Here is a 25,721-nt window from a genome sequence, read left to right as displayed (position 1 = left end):
ACCTGCTGCAATCACATGGCACTCCAACTCCCCTATCTGTGCCACTTCACAGCCTGTGACATTTAGCCAGACTGCATCCACATTTTAGTATCCCTTTCTTCCTTTAAGGCTCAGTTTTGTGAAGATTAAATTAACTCTCCCCTGCCCATTTTAGATTTAATCACCAGAAGCGTATACACCCCACTTACACTTGAGTGGGGGAGGTCTGTGACCCACGAGAGATAGTGGGTGACGAATCAGAATCGACTGACTGCCTCCTGGGCAGTCCTAAGCAAAAGCTTTAGCTGTAATTGGTACACAAAAAAAATGAAGGAAGTTACAGAAAGTGATGAAAAGGAATGATCTTTAAAAATGCCAAGAACTTCCTGTGAAGAGGCTTTTGGGGGGTCTTTCGTCTTCAACTTGACCTTGGAGGAGCTCTGACTGAGGACCTTGGACTGCTTCTATTTCCTTAAAATTACAAAGTGGGGTGTGTAAAAAAGGCTGACTCCCTTCCTGGATTTTCTGAAGGGACTAGTCACAGGAGAGACCTATCCTATTGAGAGAGGTTTCCTGCATCCCCAGGTCCTGGACTCAAGGCAGAGGCCCCTCCAGCTAAAGGTTAATTAGCCCTACCTGGGTTGAGCCAGGGGCCAGAGTAAAAGACTTAGTGTGTAGGCTAGATATCTTACTCTATCCTCAATTTGATTTTTTTTTTACTTCACTCTTTCTATATTTTATAAATAAATTGCTAAAAAAAATCACTTGGAATTGATTAAATTCCTGGTGACCATACTCTTAAATAATCCAGTCCAACCTTTTATATTAACCCCTTACATTCTGTCCCTTACTGTTTAAGAGCCACCTCCATTAAGATACTCTTCTTGATCCCACCAAATAGCAATATACTCCCTCCCCAAACCACATTATAAACATTTAACATATATAATGCTTATACTTCTATTAGTACTTGTCACTACCATTAGAATGTAAGTTTCCACAGGACTGGAAGTATTCTACTTTTGTCTTCCTATTTCTATTGATTAGCTTGGTCTCTAGTAAGCCATTAGTTGATTGATTAACTTAATAGGAAGGTAACAGTTCTGATACACCCTGCCCTGGTCAGACCACATTTTGTATTTAATATTTAATTATGGGATCATTTTAGGAATGACATTGATGAGTTAGAAAATGACACTGATGAGGTAGAAAATTGTGACATTGACAGGGAGAAGGAAGTAAAATCAGTTGAGGAAGGGGGAATGATTGGTCTTTTGAAAACCTAATTGGTATGAATCATTCATTTAAATCCCTGTAAAAGATATGAATAATTTTATTTTTTTAATAATTTTCAATGTTGGGAAATTGTGTTGATTTATAAGAATTGTATTTGGAATGGAGAAAGTACAAGAACTCAAACTACAAAACAAAACAATGATCCTTCTAACAGTTTTACATGAGTTAAAAAATAGATTGATCATTGAAATAGATTAGATGCACTATATATGGAAGTAACTGAATCTAGGAGTCTATTGTTTGATAAATACAAAGGATCTACTAGGTCAGGGACTCACTATTTGATTAAAAAAAAAACAAAAAAAACACTTCTAGGAAAATTGGACAGCAGTATAGAAAAAAATTAGATTTAGACCAGCATCTCATATTTTACATCAAGATAACATCCAAATGGATGTGACCTAGATATAAAAGGTTACATCATAAAGGAATTAGAGACAAAAAATAAAAGAATTAGACAAACAGGGAAAAAATTCACATCACATTTCTGGATAGGGGAAGAATTCATGATCAAATAAAAGATAGAAGATTAAAGAACAGAAAATGGATAATTTTACTGAAATGAAATTATTTTTGTGTATGTTTGTTTTTTTTATAGGAAATCCAACAAAATGAAAATGAAAACAATTACCTGGGAGAAATTTTATAGCAAGTTTCTGCCATAAAGGTATTTTTCAAAAATATACATAGAACTGATTCATATTTTAAAAGAGCTCCCAAATTGATAAATGATACAAGGATATAACATGCAATGATCAAAGAAAAGAAACCCAGTTTTCTTATAGCTAGAAGAAGAAAGTTTCAATGTTACTAACCATTTACTGTAGAGAAATGCAAATTCAAGCAATCCTAATGTTCTACCTCATGTTCATTGGATTGGCAAGCATGATTAAAAAAAGAGAGAAAATGAAAACTATTGGAGGGACTATGAAAATAGACACATTGGTGCACTTTTTAAATCTAAGATAGATAAAATATTCCAGAAAGCAACTTGGATTTATATACAACAAATTACTAAAAAGTATATGCTCTTTGACTCAATGATACCATTGATAGGACTATATCCAAAAGAGATCAAAGAGGAAAGATTGTCATTGACACTGAAAAATGAGCATTATCCATGAGCAAAATATCTCTGGTATACTGACACTGAATCCTATCAGCCTTCTTTCCTTTACTAACTGGTGAAAAGATTATACTTTGGATTATAAAATTGAAAATATGAATGGGACCACATGCAGTTTTCTTAAGAATTCAGTTTACATTGATGATTTATAATTTCCTTTATAGCAAGGAACAAGTCTTATTCATCTTTGAAACACCTTCAGTACAATAACCTATATATATAATGAATGCTCAAAAAATGTTGATTTTGCAGCAATACTGGTGGTAAAATTATTTTTTAAATGATATTTTCTACTTATTGCTTACCTTGCCACATCTCATGAAGCTAAAACCATGATTGTTTTCAAAGTTGTACCTGGAACCAAGAAAGTTTTTTACATGTTTTTCTATCTCTAAGTGTTCCTTCACAATAACAATATATGTAAATAATGACACCAAATACCCTATAGTACAACAACATTAACTGTAAAATAAACTTATAGAAAGCAAAAATTTTGACAAAAATATTAAAAATTGGTGATTCAATAAATGTCCCCTGTATATTGAATTAGTAACATTTAGAACACAAATACACATAGATCTAAAATATTTTCTAGGTTTTCCTTGGTATTTTATAATTATGGAATACATTTATTATTATCTTAATAATATCTACTATGTGTTAGATGCTAAAAAAATACAAAGGATATATGAAACATGATGTGTTTCAAAGTCCCTGCCTTTATTACTGAGAGCAGTGGAATTCAAAGTAGGTCTGGCCCCCTAGTGGACATGGTTTGGCTAAAAGGAATGTATAATCTCTCCTTAGAGAAGGGGAAGATGTATAACACCACATGAAGTTTGAATCCAACACAACCATATCTACCTTTTATCTATTATATGCCAGTGCTATCCCCCATATACACATTCCACCCTTCTCCATGCTGTTCAAGAGCCTAGAATACTTCTTTTTGAGCCATACTTTAGACCCTCACATCAGTTATAAATTAACTGAATCCCTGGGAACAACAGTATTAGCTGTGATGATGCCAGTGGGAAAAGTCTCCATTCCCCCTTCCCTTGGCATACCCATTTAAGGAGAAAAATAAGGGGTTTGTGATAAAAAAAATATTTGGAAACCACTGTTCTAGAAAACCAAGAGATCACTTTGAAGGAATAATTGAAAAAAAAAAGCCTCATTGAAGTAGGTGAAAAAATGGTAATAATAACCAATTAATAAGTGTACTTCTAGAAAATTGACAAGTACTTCAAGGGAGGTGAAAATTTCAGAACAATCAGAAGATTTAGAGTTTAGAGAAGAGTTTAGAGAGCAGTTCTCAACCTCTCAATTTGTAGCAATGAGAATACAAAATGCATATCAGGTATTTACATTCCAAATCATAACTGTAGCAAAGTTACAGTTTTGAAGTAGCCACCAAAATAATTTTTTGGTTTTGGGGTCACTGCAACATGAGGAACTGTATTTAAGGAAGAAATAAAATTTCAATGGCTAATTTCCATGAAGAAAAAAAATTAAATAAGTACAACATATTTAAAAGGAAGAAGTTTCAGAAGTTTGTGATATCTGATAAAGAGGAATGATAAGATTCAATTAGGATAAACTACAAGCAAGTAACTGTTGTTGATCATTTTCATGATTTTAGTTCAGACTAATGGCAGACATGCTACCAAATGAGTTAAGAGCAAACATTAATCTGAATACTTAAGGATCAATCTATAATCATTTAAATATAGTTTGCTCAGGGGCAACTAGGTGGCTCAGTAGATTGAGAACAAAACCTGGAGATAGGTGATCCTGGGTTCAAATGTGACCTCAGACACTTCCTAGCTGTGTGACTGGGCAAATCACTTAACTTCCACTGCCTAGTCCTTATTACTCTTCTACCTTGGAACCAACACATAGTATTGATTCTAAGACAAAAGGTAAGGGTTTAAAAAAATTTTAATTAAATTATGTAAATTAATATAGTATACTCCTAGTATTAGAAATAAGGTAATATAAAGTAATAAGTGTTTATTTCTTTATTATAAATAGACTTCAGAAATTTTGTTAGCCATTGGTCTTTGTTTTACTGGAAACTCCCTTTTTGCCCCTACACTTGTTCTTTCACCACTGACCACAACCACTTTTATTAACTAAGAATGGAAAATCTTTGTTCCACCAAGACTCAAGGTCCCCTTTTCTATGAGGCTATCTATAAAAACTCATTTTCAAAAGCAAATGGCATTGTTAGACACAAACTGAACCAAATCAGTGTTAGAACTATCCCAGTCCCACCTTAGACACATCTAAATCTGCCTATGATCCCTAAGCCCAAGAGTAAAAAATTACAAATCACTCATTTCCCTACCCCTTGCAAGACCCCTTCCTCCACCCATCATTTGTTGTCAAAGTGAAATGAGCTGTTCTTTATTCTTATAATGAAATCCCCCAACCTCCTTTGACTAGTTCCTCCTTTTCTATTATATATTATGTTACTATGGATTACTTGATATCTCTAATCTAACTGGAAGATGAGACAGACATCTGGACTTGTATTAAGTCAGTTATGCTTAGAATCTTGTCTTTTCTAGTCTTTCCCTTTATGAGTAAAGAAATATATACATACATATATTTCTTTTGATTTTTTTCACATCTGTGTCAACATGATAATTCAATTATTACAGTACAGTAGTTATAATTAAATTCTTAGAATATCCTTAGCATAAAACACTGGATAGAAACTAAAATGACTTCAATACTGTTTAATGTCAGTACAAATAATTTGCCTTCCTAAAAAATAAGAACAAAAACCAGTAAGACTGATATTTGTATATATACATATACCAGATCTCCTTTTATTTATAAAATCTTAAATTTATTTATTACTTTAAAGTGCTCAGTTAACTCCCCCCCATTCTCATTAGAGAAGTCATTATTGTACAAAAAAGATATATGTATATATACAACTATGTCTTATTTATTTTTTTCAGTTCCTCCTCTAAAGGTGGACATACACAAGCCAATTTTCAAACAATATTTCTCTTGCTGCATAAAATGTTCTCTTGGTTCTTTTCTTTTCACTCTTCTTAATTTCATGTAGGTCTTTCCATGTTTTTCCAAAATTAACCAGTACATCATGTCTTATAGTTCAATATTAATCTATCCCAATCATATACTACAACTTGTTTAGCCAAGCAAAAAGAGGGAAAGGGTTAGAAATGAAATCGAAGTGGAGGCCTATAATGCATTTCTCACTTTCATTTGTTTAACATTTCTTCCCCTTGACTTTGCACTCTAGGCCAACATACTTCTATTTCTGTGACTCAGGATTAGATTATTTTCCCTTCTTCCATTACGCCTAATTTCCTTCAAGGATAATTTGATGTCTTAATTAATTATCATCACCTCCTCCTTTTCAAGCTATCCTGTATATATTTATCTGTTTTATAATTATATATAAATAAGAGCAGAAACTAGAGACTTTTTGTTTTGTTTTATTTTGTCTTTGCAGCTTCAGTGCCTAAAACAGAAATATATACATATAGATGTTTAGTAATGTGCTTATTACAATGGATTTGATTAGACTGGATCAAAAGACAAGAAAATAAGAAGGGTTTTCCTCAAATGCAAGTCAGAAAACTTTGTTGGCAACATAGAACTGAAATCTGTCACTAAATTCTGCTACTGAGACAATACACTGTTCAATAATGTAATGGCTGACAAAGTAGAAAAGATTGTCAAGATAGACAAACTCTTTCTAAGAATAAAAGGGAAGGGAATAAATATTTATACATTGTCTGTTATTTGCCAGGTACTGTGTTAAGTACTTTTTACAAATATTTCACTTGATGCTTGGGAGGTAATGGTTACCAATACTCCCCAGTTTATGGTTGAGGAAACTGAGGCAAATAGAAGGGGTCACACAACCATTATGTGACTGAGTTTATATTTGAATTCAGAACTTCTTGGCAGCAAGTTGAGTGCTCTTTCTTTGGAAACACCATCTGCCTCCAACAATGGAAAATGATATTAGTTTTGCTTTTATGGGACTAAGTGGACAATAGAATTGTAAGCTTGGAAAGACCAGCAAGATTTAATCATGATAAAGTCGAGAAATTAGTATCATCCTCAAATACTATATCCAGATTGCTGAACAATTTATTCAAATGTTCCTGTTTGTAATTAAATGGGGGGGGGGAAGGAGGAACTGCCACAGTTACAAAACACTTTTTTTCACACATCTAAAGAAAGATCTAAACAATCAGAGATATATCAATTGCTTATGAGTAGGCCAAACCAATATAATAAAAAATGACAGTTCTACTTAAGTTTATTTACTCATTTAGTGACATCCCAATCAGATTAGCAAAAAAATCATTCAATAAAGCTAGAAAAAAATAAAAATAATTCATATGGAAGACCAAGAGGTAAACAAAATATCAAGTGAATCAATGAAGAAATGTGAAGGAAGGCAATCCAGTAATACCAGATTTCAAATTATATTACAAAGTGGAAATCATAAAGACATTGTGGTTCTGGTCAAAAAATAGAGAGATGAATCAGTGGAAAAGTTTTGGTAGATAATACACAGCTGTAAGTGATATAAACATCTAGTGTTTGATAAATTGAATGGTCCATGCTTTGTGGGCAAGAACTCACCATTTAACAAAAGTTTCTGAAAAAAATTGAAAAGCAATATGACAGAAACTGGGCATAGATAAATATCTCTTACCATATAGTAAAATAACATCAAAAACTATAAATGATTTATATATAAAGGCCAATAACATAAGTAAATTTTTGGGAGACCAAAGAAAAATTGATCTATTATATTTCTATATTTATAGATAATAAGTACATAGGTGCATTTTTAGTGGATCTAAGATAGATTGAATGATTTTAGAAAGCAATTTGGAATTATATACAACAAATTACTAAAAAAGGATACATTCTTTAACTCAGCAATACCACTAATAAGACTATACTCAAAAGAAATCAAAGATGAAAAATTGCCAGTGTCATTGAAAAATGAGTATTAACCAAGAGCAAAATATCAGATTTATAGATATGAAAAAAGTTTATAACCACACAAGAGACCAAGAGGATCACAGGAAGTAAAATGAATATTTTTATTATAAGAAATTTAAAAAGGGTTTGTATAAACAAAACTAATGTAGCAAAAATTACAAGGAAAGTAGAAAATGGGGAAATTTTTCACCAAATTGCTTGGATGGAGGCCTCATTTCTCAAATATGAAGGGAACGGAGTCAAATTTATTTTAAAAATACAAGTTATTTCACAACTGAAAATGATCAAACAGTATACACAGAAGAAATCAAAGCTTACTTAAAAATATGCTACATGAGAATTTATTTTTCATATGCCATATTAATTCCTACATCTTGGCCACTAGATTAGAAAGGCCACTATCAATTCCTGTAATTACTGTATATTTCCATGTTTGGTTTCTGGGTCAGAGATTGTATCCCATCTACTGTTTTTTGCATTTTCTTTGTCCTTAGGAATCCCCCCCCCCAAAATGCCTCCCCTTAACAGAAATTGGTTAATAAATGAAGAGGACAAGGATTCTTTTCCCTGGGAAAAGATGGGGTGGATAGACTGATGATTATCTCCTAAATATTTACCTATTAGAGATGTCTTGGGATGTTCAAGGGAGGAGATGAATAATGAGCTTCTAATTTTAAGTTTATTGATCTATCTGGTCAAGGTTAAGGATCTCTGGTTATCAAGAGGTCCTTTGATCTATGTCACTTTATTGGTTATGATGCTGGCCATATCAATAAATGGATATAATCAATGAACTGATATTTCTTACCCACAATCAGTACCTGGAAATAATTTTAATAGTAATAGATCTAAATCATATTTGATGATTGTAGATATTCAGATTAAAAGAACTCTGAGGTACCACCTCACACCTGTCAGATTGGGTAACATGACAGAAAAAAGAAAATGATAGATGCTGGGGAGGATGTGGAAAAATTAGGACATTAGTGCATTGTTGGTGGATTTGTGTATTGGTCCAAATGTTCAGGATAACAAGTTGGAAATATGCCCAAATGGCTATAGAACATACTCTTTGACCAGTTGCCACTAATCAGTATTAGGTCTGTATCCCAAAATGATAAAAGAAAAGTGAAAAAGGCATTTTTGTAAAAAAAAAAATATGTATATATATATATAAACATATATATATATATATATATCTGTGTGTGTTTTGGTAAATGATTAGATATCGAGATAATGCTCATCAATTGGGAAATGGCTCAACAAGTTTTGTAATATCACTAATGTGGAATACTATTGTCCTATAGAACTATTATAGTCACAGGATAACATTGTACACAGTAATAGAAATATTATTAATATAGGTTAAGTGTGAGACAGAATGACCTAAGACAGTCCCAAAGGACTCATAATGAAAAATGCTCTCTGCCTCCAGATAGAAAACTGATAAACACTGAGTGAAGATTGAAGCATACTTTTTTCACTTTCTCTATTTTTCTTATGTGTGTGTTTTCTTTTGCAACAAGGCTAATTTGGAAATAACTTTTGCATGATTTCACATGCATAATTAATATCATATTGCTTGCTTTCTCAAGGAGAACAGGAGGGATGAAAAAGGTGAAAATTTAGAAGTCCAAATGAAAAAAATAATTATAAGAATGTTTTTTAAATGTATTGAAACATTTTTAATGAAATAAATAAAATGCTTCCCTCTCCCATATAAATCCTTTATAAGCATTTGAGATATGAACATCAAATTCAATTTTGGGATAGAAGTATAGACTAAAAATAAGCAGCTGACAAATATCATGATCAAAACTATGAGACAGTATCAGCCTATTCAGAGATGGAAAGGAGAATAGAAGAGAAACAGCCATTAAACTTTACTAAATGATGCCCACAGTTAGGACAGAGACTTGAACTGAAACTAAATATGATGAACAATTAGAAAAAAATTAGCTCTCTAACTTAGTAATTTTATTCAATAGAACTTTGCACTTAGATAAATTTAGGTAACAGAATCAACAGAATCAACTTAATGCAGCATAATATCTAATACATTTAAAACCCTGCACTAGGTGACAAGTAAAATATAAAATAGGTAAAACCAAGTCCTATTTCCTGTCTTTTTGGAACCATAATGTAAGTAGATGAATAGATCAGTGCAAGAGTAACTTTATTTTTTTTTAAATATATATTACTTGTGGCCCAGCACTAAACCTCCAGATTTATAGGTACTAGGTTCAATTATGAGAAATCATAATTCCCTCTAAATCATTCTTTCTTTGGTGCATATCTTGTTTTCCTTCTGAAAATAAATAATTGGCTCCATTTTCCATAAAAATAGAAAAACTTCACTAATTTTGCATATGAATACTCAGTTTAATAAAACATTGAATATACTTCACATTCTAAGACCTTAAGAATCATGTACAAGGGTTCTTTCCCTTTCCAGAACCCATAAATTCCTCTCTGCCTTATAGTACTACTCTGACTTTCCATGAAGTAAAAACTCTTAAGCTCTAGGAAAAAGTTAATCCCCTTTCCCAAACTGCTCAAAGAACTCATAGTATCAGCCAAAAGCAAGATTGAGTTTTCTCTTCTATATAATAATTGTGTGTGAGTGTGTGTATATGTGTTTGATATTTTACTCTCCTTGCTTCTAATTTCTACCTGGCCCAGGAATTCCTCTGACATTTTGCTACTGTTCATATTTCTGGAATATCTGGCTTTGGATTGATTTAGGAACTCCATCAATATGACACAACTGCTTCTGTCTGAAACCATCTCTTAGGCCACATGGTTCCCCCTTTCCTATGTACCATGTCATTACTTAATTCACATAGTTTTCTTATGGAGATGTTTCTCTGGTGCTTGTGGAATGAGGGAAGGTTGTGTTGTTGGTCAGGCTTCCCTTAAGGAAAACCAGGTCTCATGGTTTCCTCTATGTCTAGTCACCAATCTCTGGTTCTTTCTTATTTCCCTATGTCTTTGTTCTCCTTTTGTAAATGATTCAATGAATTTGCCCTGGCGACCTAAAAGCTATGAATTAGTTATTTATTAGTTTTATATATAGATATATATAGTTATATGAATTAGTTATTAGTTATAGAATATAGTAATTATAGTATTAAAAAGCCAAGGTGAGTGAGATTTTTATACCTTTGCAAAAATTAGCCTTGTAAAAAGAATTTAAGACATGGTTAACTTGATATCAACAATTTCAGAACAGAATTTTCATAAAGTGAGAACTGAAGACAATTCCTAGGTTAATTCATTCTATTTGAGAAGTACCGTAGCAAAAGAATAAATAGAATCAATAAAAGTTCATAGAGGGAGAGAGCATGTTTAGTTATGGAAATCAGGAAATTAAAAAAATCTTGAATAGGGAGAACCTAAAGGAATAGGTAGAATTTTTGTGATGGGCCAAAAAGAATGATTAGTATTTCAATAGACAGATGTTCTAGTGAAAAGAAAAACATTCTGATCAGAGGAAACAGCAAATAAATAAAGGCACGAATTTGTCTAAAAGCACATTCTATCTAATATCATTAAGTATTTCTGTGAAAATGAATAATCAATGTTTTCAGATTCCTTTAATGAAGATGAGAATGACATCAAGAACTGCTACCATACTCATGATAAATTATTTAACTTGAAAAGACTGTAAACCAAGACTAAAGTGGAGGAAGAGTTGATGTATTACTTTCTGTTCACAGAAGACTGTTCACCCAATGCAACTCTCTGAGACTGAAATGCAACCGAGTATGGATCAATTCTCTGCCACATTAACTAATTTAGGTTTGATAATTAACACCAAGAAAAGAGAAGTTCTCCACCAACTAGTATTATACCATCCATACGTGGAACCATGGGCTACAGCAAAGACATTTCGAATGCTGTAGATAAGTTAGCTGTTTTCCAGGGTTGTGTACAAAGATGGTGAGTGTGGTGCACACATAGCTGGACCTCGCTCAGTGTTTGGGAGACTCCTAAGGAAAGCATGGGAGAGAAGAGGTTTATAAGGTTGTCTACCCTACTGAAGGCGTATACTCATTATGCTAACATTGTTGTATGCTTATGAAACTCGGACAATTTACCAGCTCCTGAAAGACTATTTTACAGAAAACTCATACAAGGCTAGCACTCGCATAGAGGTCAAATGAAGAGATACAAGGACACTCTTAAGGTCTCTCTGAAGAATTCTGGAACCAATTGTGAGACATTGTGAGGCATTTTGAGGCATGTGTAAATCTTGAAATTTCTCAGACTTGTGAATATTAAAAATTTCCCCATCAGGGAATTCTCAATTGGAACAATTCCCTACTGGGAACATTCCCCATTTTGACTGTGAGAACTCACCAGGATCAGAAATGGGAGGACCTCTACTCCACCCGTACTTAAGACTGCTTTAGGGGAGAAAACTCCTTGCTAAACAATGAAAGTACTTGGACCCATGCTTATGATGAGGCAAGGAGTTCTTTGAGCCATGCCTGTTTTTAGAATTGATACAATGGGATGCTAGGTACCTATAAAGGTCGGGCAACTTGTAAACTTGCCAGGAGCAAAGAGGTGAAAACTTATTCAGAGGTTTTCTCTTGAGGGGATTAGTCAACTCAGCTGTGTTTTCTCTGGTTCAGACTTACTCAGAGGTTTTCTACTAAAGGAATTAGTCGACCCAGCAGTGTTTTTAGAATGGGTTGTCCTTTAGAAAAGGTCTACTGTGATTGGTAGATGTAAGGACTTAGGGGAGGTGACATAAGAGAAAACCCCCTATATAAGAAAAAGCAGAATCTCTTGAAAGGACAATCCTTTTGGAGAAAGCTCTTATGAGGATCACTTGGGAAGAATCTCTTGAGAGAGGCTCTGGAGAAGTGAAGCTCTTGGAGGACAATCTCTAAGGAGGTCTCGCTGGAGCTCCTCTGAAGGGACTCTGTCCCTCTGGAGGCTCTGGAGAGAGGCCCTTTGAAACAGTCTCTGGCTGGATCTCTCTTTGAGGAGGACTCTGGCTGGAACTCTCTCTGGTGAAGTCAGCTGAGATGGAGTTGGCCTGGTGTCACTAGAATCCTTGCTTAGACAAACCTTGTGGTGAGTGTTAAAAGACTGACTGATCTCTCTCTCTTAAGACTCAGGTCTAGACCATGTTGGTTTAAGGCCCTTCATACTTATTCCTTTCTTACTCTTTCTCTCTTTCTTTAATTCCTCATTGTATTATTAATTAAAATCTCTATAAAACCCAGTTGACTTGGGTATATTCATAATTGGGAATATATTCCCTGGTGACCACCTTATATTTGATTTAAAAACCAAGACACTGTAGTGAAACATATTTTCTGCGGTCAAATTTACTCACCCACTCTTATATCTACCATAATTTGTATCTATCAACTATTTTAAATATTACACGTTAGACATTGACTAAGTGATGCTGAAGCGAGAGTGTAAGTGGCCATAGAATTACAGTGTGATTCTTTTAGGATCATTAATAGTAATGCAAATATTGGTCAGGGCAACTTCATATGGAATTACTCCTCTTTCAAATTTTCTCATTGCTTCAACTTGGACCCTGGATTCAGTGCTGAAATTTGCCAGTATATTTATTCACTCACAGAAGTGCTGGTACAATTCTTAGCAGTACCTTATAATGTAGCAGTCAGTTAAATGCAAAATAGAGCAACATTACTTATTCTCTTTATGGCTGCTGAATAAAGAGGAGCATGAAGAGAGATGCTGGGCTTCATTCACAGACCTATCCATCTAGGAGCCATCATTTCTCCCAAATACCTACTTTGTTGTTTTTGGGGGGGTAGGCTGTTACTTATAACACTCTCCTTCCTTCTCTGTTTTTTCCTCAAATTATTGAGATGATCAGATCAAAAATATTTCCATTCAGTAGTTTCACCCACAGAATCTTATTCTCAAATGATTTTCCAACATGTCTTGTTTGTTATTTCCCTTTGGCCTAAACCCTGCATGTTTAAAAGAAACAGATGGAGTGGACTTTTCAAGATTCAATGCAATCTAATTTCTAGCATTTGATTTCACATTACTTAATTAATTAATTTTGGGTATTTAGAGTCTAGAGCAGATACAATTAAGTTTATGTCATGGTCTTTGCCTTCAAAAAACTTGGACACTTTGGGGGGAAACTCTGTGTGTGTGTGTGTGTGTGTGTGTGTGTGTGTGTCCATGTATTTATGTATTTAGGCAGATAGGTATCTCAGTGGATAGAGTACTAGACCTCAAATCCATCCTGAGATGCTTACTAGCTGTGTGACACTGGGAAACTCACTTAGCCTTGTTTGCCTCAGTTTCCTCATCTATAAAATGATCTTAAGAAGGAAATGACAAACCACTATAATATCTTTGGCCAGAAAACCTCAAATGAGGTCGCAGAGATGCAGACATAATTGAAAAGACTGCACAACAACAAATATACATGGATCAATATACGCATATATGTGTGTATGTACAGCTATCTCTACATATAAATAGTACAAAATATAGTTTGTGAAGTGCATATATATATATATATATATATATATTTAGATTCCTAGGGTTGTTTTTAGGATTGTAAGGTGGGGGGAAAGAGTTAATTTTTAAAAGGGTTGGACTTGATTGTTTAAGAGTGTGGTCAACAAGAATTTAATTAATTCCAAAGAGATTTTATTTACAATTTATTTACAAAATGTTGAAAGAATGAAGTAAGAAATCAGAGAGAGTATTAAAATATCTAGCTTAAGCACTAAGTAATTTACTCCCAGCCCCTGGGCAGGGAGAGTTAGTTCTTAACCTGAGGGACCTTGACCCTTATAGCCAAGGCTCTGGAGATGCAAGGAATCTCTCTCAAGAGGAAATACCTCTCCTGAGGTTAGTCTCTTCTGAATATCCAACAGTTAAGAGTCAGATTTTCACTCACCTCATGTCAGTCTTAAAGGAACATGGTCTCAGTTCCAGTCAGTAGATCCTTCTTCCCCTCTTCATCAGCCTCAACTTGAAAGCATGAAGAATTGAACTCCTTCAGGAAGTTGTCCCTCCCATTTAAAGACATTTTCTCTTGTGTCACTTCCTGTATCTTCCCCTAATTTTACATCTATCAATCACAGTTGACACTCTGCTCCAGGACTGCCCAGAAGGCAGTCAGTTGATTCTGATTCATCACCCACTATCACACACATGGGTCAGAGACCTTCCACTCAAGTGTGAATGTGGTATTTGCACCTCTGGTGATTAAATCTAAAATAGGTGGATCTTCATACTCAACTTTTAAGTAGGGTGTTTACACATTGGGGGATTAAAATTTAAAAATAGGCCTGGGTCACAATTTAAATCTTCACAATCAGGGAGAGTTAATTAATTTCATTTTCACAATTAGAGGAGACAAATTTAATCTTCACAGGATGTAATGAGAAAAATGAGTATAAGTGCCTATCTCTACTGTTATATGTCAATCTTTCCCCATTAGGGTAGCTTGAGTTATTTTTATCTTTTGTTTCTCCCAGAAATGAAGCAATGAGGAGAGGAACAATCAGTGAAATAGAGTTCTAGACTCAGAGATATTGGACCTGGATTCAAATTCCATCTCTGCTATTTACTAACACTATCTTTGAGCCTATCAATTCATCTCTCTGGAATAGCATTAATAATCTCTTTTCTCCCTTCAAACTAAACATCTGTAATCCAGTGATATACAAATATAATGAGTTGCCAATATCAAATGTGCCTAAAAACATGATATGTACATCTAGGAGTTGTAATAGTAGGAAGAGATAAAAATAGGAGATGAAGTATTAAAGATATACTGATAGAGATGGAAGAAAAATGTGATATAATTATAGGTTTAAAGTTGAAAAGAGTGTTAGAGGCCATTAAGGTCTGTAATAACATTGAAAACATCACAACCTTTCTAGACCTATTTCCTCATTTAGAGATGGGCTAATTAATTATTTCAATTCTAAAATAATATGGTTTAAGACATGCTGGGAACTGTTACCTACATTAAGGTCAGAGCTGAGGAAGGCCAGGTTATATTCCAAAGGTTCAAAGCTCAAGATCCTGGGAAATATGGATTCTCTCTTAAAGAATAGGCTTTCACCTGCTAATCCTGACCCACTCTCTTTCAGAACCATTGAAGATTATGAAGAAATAAGGTGAATGTGTAGATTCTTAAGACTATCCATGCTTAGTCTTTTATTCTCCCTCAGCCTAACAAAAAGAAATCAGGTTTCCTTTCAGACTAGATTATATTGGTATGGAACCTGTGGCTTGTGGAACTTATTTTTCCTTTCTTCAAATCTTCCTTGCTGTTATCTGGAATTCTGTTATCCAGGGAATGATGGTGCTTTTCATCCAACAACTAGCCAGAAAATACTTTAAATGCAAATATTCAGATAAGACACTGACTGCAATTCAGGCATAGTAAATCATAATCAGTTGACCAATTAATGGGTATAAAAGGCTACCAATCTTTTCCCTTTTGTTAGGGAATATGACTTTAGAGATTAGGATGTCACCAGGTCCCCTAAAGGGGAAGAAAAATTGATTGCAAAGAGGCATAAATTTCAAGAAAGGGGAGGCTAGCAATAGTATAAATGAACTTCCATAAATTTCCAGTTTTGCTGTGCTCAAAAAAAAACAAAAAACTATACAGGCAGAGATTTTGTTGTGATCTGCAACCATAATAATTAGATGAAAAGTAATTCCAATTATGTAATACTCTTGCTTTTAGAACATTGTCTTATTTTATTTTTTAGAAAGCCTATGAGGTATATGGTATTATTCCCCCTCCCCATTTTATGAATGAAGAAACTAAGAGGGGAGGAGAGTATTGCTAAAGAATTTGTAAAAAGCCACATAGTGTCTGAGGGAGTATTTGAACCCAAGATCTCTGAATTCCAAAATCATCATTCTGTTCACTAAGCTCAGTGCTGTTCATGGAGCAACTTAGCGCATACCTAGCCTGTATAATGTACATGACCATTGTTTCGCTTGATTCCTGAACACCACCATGTTCTTTTAAAAGAAAGTTTCTTCCCAGAATCCTTAGTAATTGAGATCTTATTGAAATTGAATAGACTCCATTACCTAATTATATTTTGTTCTTACTCATTCAGTCTTCATCTCATAGCTGAGAACCACAGTGAAGGGCAAGCAGAAAGCATACAAACACACACACACACACACACATACACACACACACACACACACATTCTAACAAATCAAAGCTGAGATTTCAAATAGTGACAGACATGGAGAAAGATCAGCAATAGCTACAGGAGAAACCTGACACAGAGGACTGCCTTGTTCTTTAGCAAAGGTAAGCTGGAAGCTGCTTAGGCGAAGGGCTAGGAAGAAAATCTGTAGAAAATTACAAACTCAACCCTGGAAACAGCTTCAGCAAAAAACTATGAAATGTATGAGAATGCTTGTTCATCAGGATCCCAGGGACTATAACAAAACCAGTAGCTGTGTACCAACTTGAAGGAGAGTCTAGAAATAGAAATGTGTAAGTATCTTAATTTTCAGGAAAATAGATGTTCAAATAGACAAAATCCATTTCTTTAAAATATCATATCTGACATCAAAAATTAAGTGTTTTTCTTAAGTTATAAAGAATGAATGTAAAGCTGATGTTAGTGATTTATAACCAATACAAAGAATTTTTTTAATGAGACTCCTATTTGAACATTGTTGTCAAGGATACCATATAAAATCTACCATTATGCTAGAGGGAACAACTTAATTCACTCAAAAGTGCCCAAAGCATACTTAGAGCCACATTCTATCCTGAGATCTTGTCCTTAATAACTCTGTGCCCCAGCAATTCTCATAGGGATAATAATCACAAACTTATAAAACTATCCTCTACCTGCTAGCTTCTTGGTACCTCTATTCTGCTGACAATACTTCTATTACAAACAAGAAGCTACTAGAGAAAAAATGCAAATGAGTCATTTGTAAAAGAAGATAAAATGTATCATTATATTTATCACAATATGCTTTATCATTTTTGTGTTACTAAGTTGAAAATGCATTCTTTTCTTCATACATTTCAAAATTTGTATATATGTATGTGCATATATTAACCATTAATAAGTTGAAATTATTGCATATTTTGTTCCTCTACTTCAAGAAAATATTGGTAAAATATGCATGGTGATGGATTAGAAAAAAGATCTGATACCTCAAAGCCCCAAAAATGTCAAAGTATGATCATGCACTTTGAGTCACTTTGAAGATTTCCCAACAGGTGCTAACAAATGTTGAAAATCTAAAAATAGCCTCACAGAGGTATTTTGATGTCATTTACTATTCTATGTGACTGGGGGGAAGACTCTCTAACAATCATAATAGTTTGCAATAGGGAAAATTGAGTTTCAGATAGCTAAAATGACTCAGACAAGGTCATATAGTAAGCTAATAAGAGAAATGAATCTATTCTAGGTCTGAAGATTTCTGTTGGATACACTTTCCACTCTATTCTGATACACTGGAGACCATGGCCAGTTGTATCAAACAATTTCACAAAAGCACTGAATAATATTTATGTATTGTGTAATTCCATTACAAAAATAGACTTACTATATATATGTTAGCTTCCTGAATATGCAAATATCTAGAAGGAATATTCACCAAGTATGAAAGTATAAAACAAAAGTCTCAGAAAACATAATTCATTTGTTTTTGTTTGCTTTTATCGGCAATAAATTAGTTGTGGAATTGTTTAGAGAAGCCAATTCTTGCTCCCCAGTACTTCAGACAGGATTTTATTGCCTTTCCTACCCCTTTCCTATACAATGTTCCTTGGTTAGAGTTTGTACATTAATAGTTAATAATGAGTTGTTACTAGTATGCCTTCAATATTCTCCTCAACAACTCCATAAGTCTAATGTCAAGCATTCTCATTTACTAGTTTTTGAAAAATCATCAGCATCAAACTGGTTTGGGCTTCTGTACACTTCTAACCTTGGATTTTGGACAAACTTCTGGCTAAAGTTGAAAACCTTTTATCTGATTCTCAAATAGTTAAAATTTACAACTGTAAACCTGACTTCTCTGTGGGAACTAGAAGTTCTAGTCATTTTACTCACACTACTATTGATGAACTTTCATTTGACTTCATTCTCTCAGATATCTTAATCAACTGTTTTCTATCCCAATTTATATCAAATGCAATAGCAATGCTTTAATATTTTTATATTATATATTTATATATTTAATAATTTTTTATAGTCAGTTACTGACTCTGTTGTTTCACATATGGGTCCATAGATCATGAAAAATAAAAATAATTTAGTCTGTGGTTTAAACTAAGATCACCTTAGAGACCAGCATACCTGGTAAATTAATCAGTTGAATACTCATCTGGGAATTATTTCAAGATGTGACAGTGAAATTTGCTGCCAGATTTGGTCCTATTCATGTTCTGAATTTCTCTCTGGTTGACAAGCACAATATCAAACAAACTTATAGCCAAGAGGAAGTTCAGTCATGGCAAAAACACTTAGGAGCCAAATTAGCCAAAGGAATATGGATAGCGGAGGGAGGAAAACCCATTTTGCCCCCAAAAACTAAACCAACATCTATGCAATGTGATTCACTCCAGAGGTCATTACAAAGTACAATCCTTGCTAGACAAGGTATGACATTTCTGGGCAGCTCCAGGGATATCCACTAATGCTATAAGAGTTTGTCAGGCATGTGACTTGTGCAGAAAGTTCAACCAAAGTCATTTCAAGTGCATGCATTGAGAGGGAGAACTCTAGCTTATACACCCTTCCAAAGTCTGCAAATCAATTACATCAACATGCCAAGTGATAGGGAATATAAGTATGCTTTAGTGATTGTAGATTGACTCACATGCTGGACAGAGGCATATCTGACTAAAAAGAACAATACAATCATTGTAGTGAGAACACTGTTAAAAGAACTAATTCCTAGGTATGGCATTCCAGACCCTATTGACTTGGACTAGGGAAGTAATTTTATAGCTAGCATATTACAACAAGCCTATAAATCTCTGGGAATAAAAGGAAATTTCCATAATATTTACAGACCAGAGAGTTCAGGGCAGGTGGAAAGGATGAAGAAAGAATAAAAGACTACAATAGCAAAACTCTGTGAACAAACCCATCTAAAGTGAACAGAAGTACTTCCACTAGCACTGTTCTATCTGAGAACCAAACTCAGAGGAGACTTACACATTTCCCCCTATAAGATAATTTTTGGACAATCAGTATGGCATGGGAGGACTGCTAAACCATCTTATATTTCCATGCTAGGAGGAGAATGCCAATTGCACACCTAGCAGACAGAGATACAAGATAGGCTGGAAGAACTCAGAAGACTAGGACTATTAGTACAAAGGGTACCACTAGATTTCTCACTGCATAACATCAAGCCAGGAGATAGAGTATACATGAAAAATTTCACAAAAGAAACACTTACTGAACCCAGGTGTAATGGTCCATTTTAAGTAGCCCTCACCACTCCTACATCCATCAAAAAAAATGGCAAAAGATACATGGTTCCATGCATTACACGTAAAACACTATTATGCCCACAATGTAATACCTGAAGACAGTATAGAAATAGCCCCAGAATCCATGCAGGCACAAACACCCCAGGAATTTCCCCTAAAATACAATCAACTCTATTGATTATACAATTATTGAATTATTGTTGATTATACAATATATTGAAATACAAACCCATACTCTGACACGAGATGCACAGGAATATGAAGAAGAGAATTAGAATGATACATTATACAACCAGGAAAAAAAATAAAATATCCATTAAAAAAAAAACCTTCTGCAGATAAGCACTTATCTTACACTCATATATGAAGGAAGATACATATAATCTTTACCCAAAAAAGATCTCACTTGCATACACCCAATACAAAATCACTGTCACACCCATTCATACATCGGCAAAAATAATCTTACACACAAGCACTATCTTGTATGTTCCAGTTACTGGACAACCTAGATCATCCTGCAAGCTGAGACAACAAGCTAGTATACAACCAGAAAAGAAGACATCTGAACCTGTGATAGCTTCAATCAACACCAGAGCCCGGCAGACACACTTTAACAACTGGAAAGAACTTTAACCCCAGGACATTATAGAAAACAAACTTCTGAATATCGGGTCACTTAAGATTAATCATTATACATGTTAACATCACATTTCGGGAATGACATGCACATGCACACATAATCTGGCACAAGAAGAAAGAAGATGATCAAATGCATCAGGCAACAAGAGAAGAGGAAATCCAGGAGATAAAGTGAGTATATGCATTCATCACCACATATTTTAGTAAACAAATCACAAACTCACACTGATCTTAGGGGCTGATACATAAATAAGAACAGCCCATAAAACAAGGGAAATCTGTTACTTAGAGAGGTAGCACAGGGACAGAACAAATTATACTTTAAAAAATAGAGGCTAGCATACATCCAGATAAAATTATTACATTAAAATAGCATTATATATATGAAGTTGTAGGATAGTTTACTTTTACTCAATAGTTAAATGTTATATTGTTTGAAATAGGAATAAGCATTGTACTTATGGTCACAAACTTAGTTAACCCTTAAAATTAAAATTGTTATATTGTGAAAAACCCTCATGAAACCCATGACCCTAACCCTCCTTTCCACAACTCAGCCTTTAGCATAAGACAGGACCTTAGTGTAGCAGGCAGATAGATCAGGATAAGATTTATTCTTTTGGGAGGAGGGAGTAGTAAACAGAATAGATAGATTACGGTAGGAATAGACTTAAGATAAGAAATTCACATGGGATCAGGTTGACACCAAGCTAATAAGACAAAGTGGCGGAGTTGTGATAGAGGTCTAATTCAAGAACTTGAATGACAAGAGTCTGGAAAGCTGCAGAGGCTTCTTATCCACAACTGGGGAGGGGTTCAAGAGGATTAGAATCTGGAGGGAGGAGGAGATTCTAAGAGTGGAAACTGAGCTGACTATCTCTCTCTCTGACTGTCTCTGTCTTTCTCTCTGTCTCTTTCTCTGTCTCTGTCTCTCTGTCTCTCTGTCTCTCTCTGTCTGTCTCTGTCTCTCTGTCTCTCTGTCTCTCTGTCTCTCTCTCTGTCTCTCTGTCTCTCTGTCTCTCTCTGTCTCTCTGTCTCTCTCTCTCTGTCTCTCTCTCTCTCTCTCTCTCTCTCTCTCTCTCTCTCTCTCTCTCTCTCTCTCTCTCTCTCTCTCCAGCAAAGGGAATATACAGTCTTATCTGAGTCTGGATCCTGAGCACTAGACTAAATCCCTCATTCAATCTGATCACCAACCCCACCCCCCAAGATCCCAGCCAGAAGTAGCAGAAACCTGAGAAGAGGAAGATACAGCCCTAATAAGATCTCTCACAGCTCCTTGACACCCTGAGTCTAATCATTATGCTTTAGTGACAAAGACCAAGGTTCACCAAATCTGAACCTCTCAGAGGCCAGGCTGTCAAGCCTGGGTCTCTCAACTTTGGAGGGAGGGAAGGAAGATTTAGATAGACAGGGACCACTTTCCCCTCCTTCCTCTAGACCCTAACTCTTCAGACATCTTCCTGACATTACCCTTGATAATAATTGTTTAGAATTGTTTAGAATATTGTCATTTATCCTCAAATGACTTCATTGTGAGTGAAGGAAATAGTCACAGCAGAGGAGAAAGAGCTGATTTCTCTCTTTTTTTCCCCAAGGGAAGAAGTTCACCTAACAAGATCAGTTAATAGAGGGGAGTAAAAGGCAGGTTTAGTGAGGAGACATATCTGGCAAGGTCTGAAGGGGAGAATAACCCATCTCACCCTCCTTCTACCTTATGGGACATATAACATCATATAACATATAACCTATAACATCAACTCCTTCTATCCCTAGTCCTAAACTTAAAGGGGAAAGACTCCATTCTTTCTCCCTTCCTCCATAACACCCAAACCAATCCTCTAATACAAAGATCCACATTGGTACACATATAGGGTGAAGTACCTGAAAAGAAATTCAAAAGACAGTAATGAAGAGATTCTTCTGAGGAATGAAACCATATGGTTCCAATGGGGCAGCTACATCAGGAAAATGTAGTAGTCTCCATCTGCAACTGGCTAATGCAATCAATTATGCCAGAGGCAAGGCAAAATGGGTTCTACAATAGTCGAGCTAAATTTTAGGGAGGCAGATGCGTCCAACAAAATATACTTCTTTGGCAGTCTCTGATTTTTAACTTCCTTTTCTTTGGAATATTCCTAGACTCAGAATCAACCACTAAATCAAAGCAGATCACATTTTTTTTTTTAGATTTTAGAGCTCCTCAGACACTCTGAAAATTGACTTGACCTGTCATTTGGTTTGTACCCTTTTTCCTCAAGATTTGAAGAAAACTACCCAGGCAACAACTTTGTTTGTTTATTTGTTGGCTTGTTGTTTTTTGTGGAGATAATAGAGAGATATAGAGAAATGCACTGAAGTATTAAAGTGTATAAACTGTAACCTGGAGTTAGATATGATAGGTCGATAGATAGATAGATAGATAGATAGATAGATAGATAGATAGATAGACAAAATGAGCAATCTAGAGTAATTCTTTTCAATACTCTATCAAGAAATTCCAAAACAAGAAAACAATGTACCAAATCTACAACAATTAAAATTGTATTAACAAAATAAGTGAACAAAGTCATACTTTAAGTGAAAAACATTGTGCAATATCATTAGAGAACTGACATAATAAAAAAAAATCAGACTAATGCATGACAAATTTGTTTTTCAAGCTTCTATTTTCTTGGTTTTTACGTGATATCTTCCTGTTAGTGACGCAGTCTGAATCCTCTCTTCCTGTACAGGCATACCTAATTATATTGTACTTCATCTTATTGAACTTCAAATATATTGCAATTTTTAAAAATCAAAGGTTTGTAATTGAGCAATCCCCAATTGATCAAGTCTGCTGGCACCATTTTTCCAACAGCATGTTATCACAATATGTCTCTGTGTCATATTCGGGTATTTTTCACAATATTTCAAACATTGTCATTATTATTATATTTTATGGTGATCTGTGATCAGTGATCTTTAATGTTACTATTGAAGCACCACAAACCACATCCATATAAGATGGCCAACTTAATCAATATATGTATGTGTGTTCTGATTGCTCCACCAACTGGCCATTTCCCAGTCTCTCTCCCTCTCCTCAAGTCTCCCTATTCCCTGAGACACAGCAATATTGAAATTAGGTAAATTAATAACTCTACAATGGCCCATACATGTTTTAAGTGAAAGGAAGTCAATCAATAAGGTAGACTTCATTGTTGTCTTATTTTAAGAAATTGCAACAGCCAAACAAACTTGCAACAATAGCCAGTCTAATCAGCCTTCAACAAAAAGATTATTTTTCAAAGGCTTAGATGATGGTTAGCACTTTTTAGCAATAGAACATCTTTCAAAAACTAAGGTACTTACATTTTTAGACATAATACTATTACATATTTAATAAATTATAATGAGATACAAAGCATAACTTTTATATTCATAGAGAAATTTTTTTTAAATGTGACTCGTTTTATGAGAGATATTTGCTTTATTGAGATGGTCTGGAATTGAATCCAAAATGTCTCTTCAATATGTCTGTATTCATTTAAGATATGGAAAACTGGTCTTGACAAATCTATGGAATCTATGGAAAGTAATTGCAACCATGAAGTGGGAAGGAATGTACAGATGCAGAACTAGATATAAGTCTTGTGACAAAGAGAATGGGGTCTTGAAATCTATATAGAGGTAGACCTCTCCTGATTAAACAGTTAGCAAGAATCCAGCCAGTCTTACCATCGACCACTACCCCTCCAGAGATTAAAAAAAAAAAAAAAACATTGTCCAATCAGCCCTTGTTCTGTACAGTGGAAAGAGGGGAAAAAAAAAACCATATCCAATAATAGTGGAAAGATGTCTATGTACTGAGTAGGAAAGGTTCATATAAGCTACTGGGAATAAAAGTAAAAAAGGCTAAAAGAAAAAAAGCCAAAGAACAAAAGGTATGCAATAAATCTGTATTATCAACAAGAAGGAAACAAAAACAAAACTTACACTAAACTAAAAGCAAGCAAATAAACAGAAACTCCAATAAGACTCTAAGACAGAAGAAAAACGTGAATAAAAACTTAAAAGGTAATAACACAGTGAATAAATATTATACAGTTAAAGTGAACTCCAATGCCTGATAACAAAAAGAGAACATGATAACAAATTATGAATTCTCAAATGAATGAAAATAATAGTGAGAAATTTGAGAATAATGGATAAGAGATGATAAACTTTGAAGAGAAGTCATTGGCATGGGAATTGGGTCAGAAATTAATATTCTTAGAAAGAGGAATTTAAAAGACAAACAACAGGGAGGTAACTTCAAACCAACGACAGAATTTTACTAACATAGAATAGGCTTTAAAAAGAAAGTTATACATTTGAAATTCATTTAGTTCAGATGAGGGAGAAAAATTGTCAGAAAAGAAGAAAAAAAAAGAATGATTTGGAAAACAATCAATTTTTTTATAGCTCCATTGCATTTTGTTTTTAATGTTATTTGATTAGTCAAATTAGAACATTATTCCTTAGTTACAAAGGATCATATTCTTTTCCTCACCTCCTCCACCCCCTCCCAATAGCTGACATGCAATTTCACTGTGTTTTACATGTGTCCTTGATCTGAACCTATTTACATGTTGTTGATGTTTGCACTAGGATGATCATTTAGAGTCTACATCCCCAGTCATATCCCCCTCGACCAATGTAATCAAGCATTTGTGTTTCTTCTATGTTTCTACTCCCACAGTTTTTCCTCTAAATGTGGATGGTGTTCTTTCTCAGAAATCCCCCTGTGTTGTTCAGGATCACTGCATTGCCAGTAATGGCATTACATTACATACAATATTCTCCTGGTTCTGCTTCTTTCACTTTGCATCAGATCCTGGAGGTCATTCCAGTTCACATAGAATTTCTACAGTTCATAGTTCCTTTGAGCACAATAATATTCCATCACAAACATATATCACAATTTGTTCAGCCATTCCCCAATTGGAGGGCATCACCTCATTTTCCAAATTTTTGCTACCATAAAGAGCGCAGCTATGAATATTTTTGTACACATATTTTTCCTTATTATCTCTTTGGAGTACAAACCCAGCAGTGCTATATATAGCTGGATCAAAGGGCAAACAGGCTTTTAGTGCCCTTTGGGCATAGTTCCAAATTGCCATCAAGAATAGTTGAATCAATTCACAATTCCACCAGCAATGCATT

The sequence above is a fragment of the Monodelphis domestica genome, chromosome 6, assembly GCF_027887165.1.
Source record: "Monodelphis domestica isolate mMonDom1 chromosome 6, mMonDom1.pri, whole genome shotgun sequence".
NCBI lineage: Eukaryota > Metazoa > Chordata > Mammalia > Didelphimorphia > Didelphidae > Monodelphis > Monodelphis domestica.
This window is presented reverse-complemented; position numbering follows the sequence as displayed.